At 37.4% G+C, this 7500-nt stretch overlaps 1 protein-coding gene across 5 annotated transcripts in view; it reads left to right on the top strand.

Moving 5' to 3' along the window:
* The window catches only part of LOC137998001 (tetratricopeptide repeat protein 28-like), a 44772-nt gene that overhangs the window by 2279 nt on the left and 34993 nt on the right, over positions 1-7500 (top strand). Inside the window, exons 3-11 of one of the 5 annotated variants that reach the window (XM_068844378.1) lie at positions 91-139; positions 1122-1170; positions 2153-2206; positions 3188-3236; positions 3929-3976; positions 4851-4899; positions 5562-5609; positions 5858-5906; positions 7045-7092. The gene's annotated coding sequence lies outside the window, so the exon portion shown is untranslated. Of the gene's footprint in view, positions 1-90; positions 140-1121; positions 1171-2152; positions 2207-3187; positions 3237-3928; positions 3977-4586; positions 4724-4850; positions 4900-5561; positions 5610-5857; positions 5907-7044; positions 7093-7500 lie in introns of those variants that run through there. The other 4 variants (XM_068844377.1, XM_068844380.1, XM_068844379.1 and 1 more) reach the window with 4 other exon arrangements.

The raw sequence follows: 7500 nt of genomic DNA, 5'->3' as shown, positions 1-7500 counted from the left end.
AGTGATAACCGTCACTCATGATCAGTTGAGAATGACATGCACACCCAAATGATGCACCAGTATTATTTATCCCTTATTTCTTTTTTTCAGCCAGGTTCATTATTCCTGCTCAAAAGGTTTTAAAGAGGAACATTGCAAGGTATTTAGTAATAACTATTAGCTTGCTGGGTGTAATAAGTTATTTGTCTGTCGTTTTGAGGTCATAAGGAACATTAGCTTAAGGGGTGTAATAACTTATTTCTTTCTTGTGTGATGGAAATGTACACTGCCCTCCATTCTTTCCTTACACATCGACAAAGTAAGTAAATGATGTATCTTAAATTGTTACGGAACAGAGAGGGTTTTAGTTTTTGAGCCCGCTTAGATGCGAAATTCAGGCTGTCACAAAGCAAATGACGATTAAGAATGCATTCAATCAGTCTTAACCATAACAAACTCTTAATGTCTACTCGCTTTAAAGTATTAGTTAAAGCTGAGCAAGACCAGAGCCTCGTATAATGTATGCGTTCTCATTACAACTTTGAACCTTGCCTAACGAAACCACGCATCACTGAAGTTGTTCGGAGCAACGGAACAGTCATCTCATCTCGATCAGTGTTCAAGTTGAACTGCTTCACGTACTGATCAGTTGCGCAGCAGTTTGCTCGAGTATGAAATCACTTTTCCTTGCTGCTCCATTTGTTAGTTCTCTTGAGAACTTTTCAGTTTTCGGCTTCAGCTCTACATTTTTATTCCATGCTAGGCATAAGGGAATTTTGTTATGAAAGTTCAAAGTTTTCCTACAAGATTCTATAATTAATGCATGGATAACCCCAATAATTTATCAAATTCTTGTCGTCGAGGATCTTGCATTGATTAGCATCACTTTTGGTAAGTTGCTCACTGTTACTCGTTTTTATAAAAACACGAACAAGTAATTTATTTGTGATAAACCAGTGCTTATGAATTTTGCGTCACTCTTTGTTGTTTTCTCTATACTCAGTTTGGTTCAAAGTTAGTGACTATGTCAGAATTCCTTATAAGTTTATTTTCTGAAGTGATCACCGTCACTCATGATCAGTTGCGAATGACACACCCAAATGATGCACCAGTATTATTTATCCCTTATTTCTTTTTTTCAGCCAGGTTCATTACTCCTGCTCAAACGGTTTTAAAGAGGAACATTGCAAGGTATTTAGTAATAACTATTAGCTTGCTGGGTGTAATAAGTTATTTGTCTGTCGTTTTGAGGTCATAAGGAACATTAGCTTAAGGGGTGTAATAACTTATTTCTTTCTTGTGTGATGGAAATGAACACTGCCCTCCATTCTTTGCTTACACATCGACAAAGTAAGTAAATGATGTATCTTAAATTGTTACGGAACAGAGAGGGTTTTAGTTTTTGAGCCCGCTTAGATGCGAAATTCAGGCTGTCACAAAGCAAATGACGATTAAGAATGCATTCAATCAGTCTTAACCATAACAAAGCCTTAATGTCTACTCGCTTTAAAGTATTAGTTAAAGCTGAGCAAGACCAGAGCCTCGTATAATGTATGCGTTCTTATTACAACTTTGAACCTCGCCGAAGAAAACCACGCATCACTTTAGTTGTTCGGAGCAATGGAACAGTCATCTCACCTCGATCAGTGTTCAAGTTGAACTGCTTCACGTAATGATCAGTTGCGCAGCAGTTTGCTCGAGTATGAAATCACTTTTCCTTGCTGCTCCATTTGTTAGTTCTCTTGAGAACTTTTCAGTTTTCCGCTCCGTCTCTACATTTTTATTCCATGCGAGGCATAAGGGGATTTTGTTATGAAAGTTCAAAGTTTTCCTACAAGATTCTATAATTAATGCATGGATAACCACATTAATTTATCAAATTCTTGTCGTCGAGGATCTCGCATTGATTAGCATCAGTTTTGGTAAGTTGCTCACTGTTACTCGTTTTTATAAAAACACGAACAACTAATTTATTTGTGATAAACCAGTGCTTATGAATTTTGCATTTCTCTTTGTTGTTTTCTCTAAACCCAGTTCTGTTCAAAGTTAGTGACTATGTCAGAATTCCTTATAAGTATATTTTCTGAAGTGATCACCGTCATTCATGATCAGTTGCGAATGACACACGCAAATGATGCACCAGTATTATTTATCCCTTATTTCTTTTTTTCAGCCAGGTTCATTATTCCTGCTCAAACGTACGGTTTTAAAAAAAAAACATTGCAAGGTATTTAGTAATAACTATTAGCTCGCTGGGTGTAATAAGTTATTTGTCTGTCGTTTTGAGGTCGTAAGGAACATTAGCTTAAGGGGTGTTATAACTTATTTCTTTCTTGTGTGATGGAAATGTACAAAGCCCTCCATTCTTTCCTTACACATCGACAAAGTAAGTAAATGATGTATCTTAAATTGTTCCTGAATAGAGAGGGTTTTAGTTTTTGAACCCGCTTAGATGCGAAATTGAGGCTGTCACAAAGCAAATGACGATTAAGAATGCATTCAATCAGTCGTAACCATAACAAACTCTTAATGTCTACCCGCTTTAAAGTATTAGTTAAAGCTGAGCAAGACCAGAGCCTCGTATAATGTGTGCGTTCTCATTACAACTTTGAACCTCGCCGAACGAAACCACACATCACTTTAGTTGTTCGGAGGTATGGAACAGTCATCTCACCTCGATCAGTGTTCAACTTGAACTGCTTCACGTACTGATCAGTTGCGCAGCAGTTTGCTCGAGTTTGAAATCACTTTTCCTTGCTGCTCCATTTGTTAGTTCTCTTGAGAACTTTTCAGTTTTCCGCTTCAGCTCTACATTTTTATTCCATGCTAGGCATAAGGGAATTTTGTTATGAAAGTTCAAAGTTTTCCTACAAGATTCTATAATTAATGCATGGATAACCACAATAATTTATCAAATTCTTGTCGTCGAGGATCTCGCATTTATTAGCATCAGTTTTGGTAAGTTGCTCACTGTTACTCGTTTTTATAAAAACACGAACAAGTAATTTATTTGTGATAAACCAGTGCTTATGAATTTTGCGTCACTCTTTGTTGTTTTGTCTATACCCAGTTTGGTTCAAAGTTAGCGACTACGTCAGAATTCCTTATAAGTTTATTTTCTGAAGTGACCACCGTCAGTCATGATCAGTTGCGAATGACACACCCAAATGATGCACCAGTATTATTTATCTCCTATTTCCTTTTTCAGCCAGGTTCATTATTCCTGCTCAAAAGGTTTTAAATAGGAACATTGCAAGGTATTTAGTAATAACTATTAGCTTGCTGGGTGTAATAAGTTATTTGTCTGTCGTTTTGAGGTAATAAGGAACATTAGCTTAAGGGGTGTAATAACCTATTTCTTTCTTGTGTGATCGAAATGTACACTGCCCTCCATTCTTTCCTTATACATCGACAAAGTAAGTAAATGATGTATCTTAAATTGTTCCTGAACAGAGAGGGTTTTAGTTTTTGAACCCGCTTAGATGCGAAATTGAGGCTGTCACAAAGCAAATGACGATTATGAAAGCATTCAATCAGTTTTAACCATAACAAACCCTTAATGTCTACTCGCTTTAAAGTGTTAGTTAAAGCTAAGCAAGACCAGAGCCTCGTATAATGTATGCGTTCTCATTACAACTTTGAACCTCGCCGAACGAAACCATGCATTACTTTAGTTGTTCGGAGCAATGGAACAGAGTCATCTCACCTCGATAAGTGTTTAACTTGAACTGCTTCACTGATCAGTTGCGCAGTTTGCTCGAGTATGAAATCACTTCTCCTTGCTTCTCCATTTGTTAGTTCTCTTGAGAACTTTTCAGTTTTCCGCTCCAGCTCTACATTTTTATTCCATACTAGGCATAAGGGAATTTTGTTATGAAAGTTCGAAGTTTTGCTGCAAGATTCTATAATTAATGCATGGATAACCACATTAATTTATCAAATTTTGCAGGATCATTTCTTGTCTTTGAGGACCTCGCATTGATTAGAATCCGTTTTGGTAAGCTGCTCATTGTTACTCGTTTCTTAATAACACGAACAAGTAATTTATGTGTGATAAACCAGTTGTGATGATTTTTGCGTTACTTTTTTTGTTTTTTCTTTACTCCGTTTGGATCAAGTGGGATATAGATCAATTGAAGCCTTTAAGTGCTACTGTGGTTCTTTATTGACTCCGAGCTTTCGCCGATCTACGGCATCATCAGGGAGAACGATAAAATATTTGCGCTATGGTTTTAAACGTTGGAGGTGCCACTATAAATTAGAATAGTGTAAAACTAGCCCGTAGGACGCATGAAAACTAATGACGATAAAATTTTCTAAAATATGTGTGAAAAACAGTTGATTAAAATAGCTGATTAAAATAGAAGATCGTTAAGTTCAGTGCATTCCTCACGGGAGTTCACTCCCGGCTTGTATTTTCTGATGTAATACGCTTCGTGTAGTCGCAGATTGACGGGGTCATTTTCACGCGTGATTACTTCGACTTCAATGTTATGGCTGTTGTTGCGATGGTGTGTTGTGTTGTGTTGTGATTAGTTTTACACTATGCTAATTTATAGTGGCACCTCCAACGTTTAAAACCATAGCGCAAATATTTTATCGTTCTCCCTGATGATGCCGTAGATCGGCGACAGCTCGGAGTCAATAAAGAACCACAGTAGCACTCAAAGGCTTCAATTGATCTATATCCCACATCATTACGACATGCTGCTAAAGGACACATTCAAACGTTCGTTTGGATCAAGTTAGTGACTATGTCAGAATTTCTTATAAGTTTATTTTCTGAAGTGACCACCGTCACTCATGATCAGTTGCGAATGACACACCCAAATGATGCACCAGTATTATTTATCCCTTATTTGCTTTTTCAGCCAGGTTCATTAATCCTGCTCAAAAGGTTCTAAAGAGGAACATTGCAAGGTATTTAGTAATACTTATTAGCTTGCTGGGTGTAATAAGTTATTTATCTGTCCTTTTGAGGTAATAAGGAACATTAGCTTAAGGGCTGTATTTCTTTCTTGTGTGATCGAAATGTACACTGTACACAAAGTAAGTAAATGATGTATCTTAAATTGTTCCTGAACAGAGAGGGTTTTAGTTTTTGAACCCGCTTAGATGCGAAATTGAGGCTGTCACAAAGCAAATGACGATTATGAAAGCATTCAATCAGTTTTAACCATAACAAACCCTTAATGTCTACTCGCTTTAAAGTGTTAGTTAAAGCTAAGCAAGACCAGAGCCTCGTATAATGTATGCGTTCTCATTACAACTTTGAACCTCGCCGAACGAAACCATGCATTACTTTAGTTGTTCGGAGCAATGGAACAGAGTCATCTCACCTCGATAAGTGTTTAACTTGAACTGCTTCACTGATCAGTTGCGCCGTTTGCTCGAGTATGAAATCACTTCTCCTTGCTTCTCCATTTGTTAGTTCTCTTGAGAACTTTTCAGTTTTCCGCTCCAGCTCTACATTTTTATTCCATACTAGGCATAAGGGAATTTTGTTATGAAAGTTCGAAGTTTTGCTGCAAGATTCTATAATTAATGCATGGATAACCACATTAATTTATCAAATTTTGCAGGATCATTTCTTGTCTTTGAGGACCTCGCATTGATTAGAATCCGTTTTGGTAAGCTGCTCATTGTTACTCGTTTCTTAATAACACGAACAAGTAATTTATGTGTGATAAACCAGTTGTGATGATTTTTGCGTTACTTTTTGTTGTTTTTTCTTTACTCCGTTTGGATCTAGGTAGTGACTATGTTAGAATTCCTTATAAGTTTTTTTTCTGAAGTGACCACCGTCACTCATGATCAGTTGCGAATGACACACCCAAATGATGCACCAGTATTATTTATCCCTTATTTGCTTTTTCAGCCAGGTTCATTAATCCTGCTCAAAAGGTTTTAAAGAGGAACATTGCAAGGTATTTAGTAATACTTATTAGCTTGCTGGGTGTAATAAGTTATTTATCTGTCGTTTTGAGGTAATAAGGAACATCAGCTTAAGGGGTGTATTTCTTTCTTGTGTGATCGAAATGTACACTGCCCTCCATTCTTTCCTCACACATTGACAAAGTAAGTAAATGAGATATCCTAAATACTTCCTGAACAGAGAAGGTTTTAGTTTTTGAACCCGCTTAGATGCGCAATTGAGGCTGTCACAAAGCAAATGACGATTAAGAATCCATTCAATCAGTTTTAACCATAACAAACCTTTAATGTCTACTCGCTTTAAAGTGTTAGTTAAAGCTAAGCAAAACCAGAGCCTCGTATAATGTATGCGTTCTCATTACAACTTTGAACCTCGCTGAACGAAACCATGCATTACTTTAGTTGTTCAGAGCAATGGAACAGAGTCATCTCACCTCGATCAGTGTTCAACTTGAACTGCTTCACTGATCAGAGTTAACTGAATAGAGTCTAATGTGAAGTGCTCGATTTCTATCCCATATGAACCATGTGAGCGTTAGCCCTACTGATGGAAATGGGCCCACACAAGGACAGAGAAAAACTCTGACCAGGGTGGGAATTGAACCCACGGCCGTGGGAACTGAAGATGACGTCATCTTCTGTTCCCACGGCCTGCTCCCGTCTGACCTTGTAGCTCAGTCGGTAGAGCGGCGGAGATCTAACCCTAAGGTCGTGGGTTCAATTCCCACCCTGGTCAGAGTTTTTCTCTGTCCTTGTGTGGGCCCATTTCCATCAGTAGGGCTAACGCTCACATGGTTCATATGGGATAGAAATCGAGCACTTCACATTACACTCTAATCCGTTAAGTCTGTTGAAATATAAGTGCTATACTGCCAACGTTCGTATAAACGTAACCTTTCCTTGTGCTTCACTGATCAGTTGCACAGTTTGCTCGAGTATGAAATCACTTCTCCTTGCTTCTCCATTTGTTAGTTCTCTTGAGAACTTTTCAGTTTTCCGCCCCAGCTCTACATTTTTATTCCATACTAGGCATAAGGGAATTTTGTTATGAAAGTTCAAAGTTTTCCTACAAGATTCTATAGTAATTAATGCATGGATAACCACATTAATTAATTTTATCAAATTTTGCAGGATCATATCTTGTCTTTGAGGACCTCGCATTGATTAGCATCCGTTTTGGTAAGCTGCTCATTGTTACTCGTTTCTTAATAACACGAACAAGTAATTTATGTGTGATAAACCAGTTGTGATGATTTTTGCGTTACTTTTTGTTGTTTTTTCTTTACTTCGTTTGGATCAAGTTAGTGACTGTCAGAATTTCTTATAAGTTTATTTTCTGAAGTGACCACCGTCACTCATGATAACATTAGCTTGAAGGGTGTAATAAATTATTTGTTTTTTGTGTTATCGAACTAAATACTGCCATCCATTCTTTCCTTTATACACATCGAGAAAGTAAGAAAGGGAGAAGGTTTTAGTTTTTGAATCCGCTTAGGTTCAAAATTGAGGGAGTCACAAAGCAAATGACGATTAATGCATTCAATCAGTTTTAGCCATAACAAACCCTTAACCTGGAATGTCTACTCG

The sequence above is a fragment of the Montipora foliosa genome, chromosome 3 (assembly GCF_036669935.1).
Source record: "Montipora foliosa isolate CH-2021 chromosome 3, ASM3666993v2, whole genome shotgun sequence".
In the NCBI taxonomy this organism is placed as follows: Eukaryota; Metazoa; Cnidaria; class Anthozoa; order Scleractinia; family Acroporidae; genus Montipora; species Montipora foliosa.
This window is presented reverse-complemented; position numbering and strand designations above follow the sequence as displayed.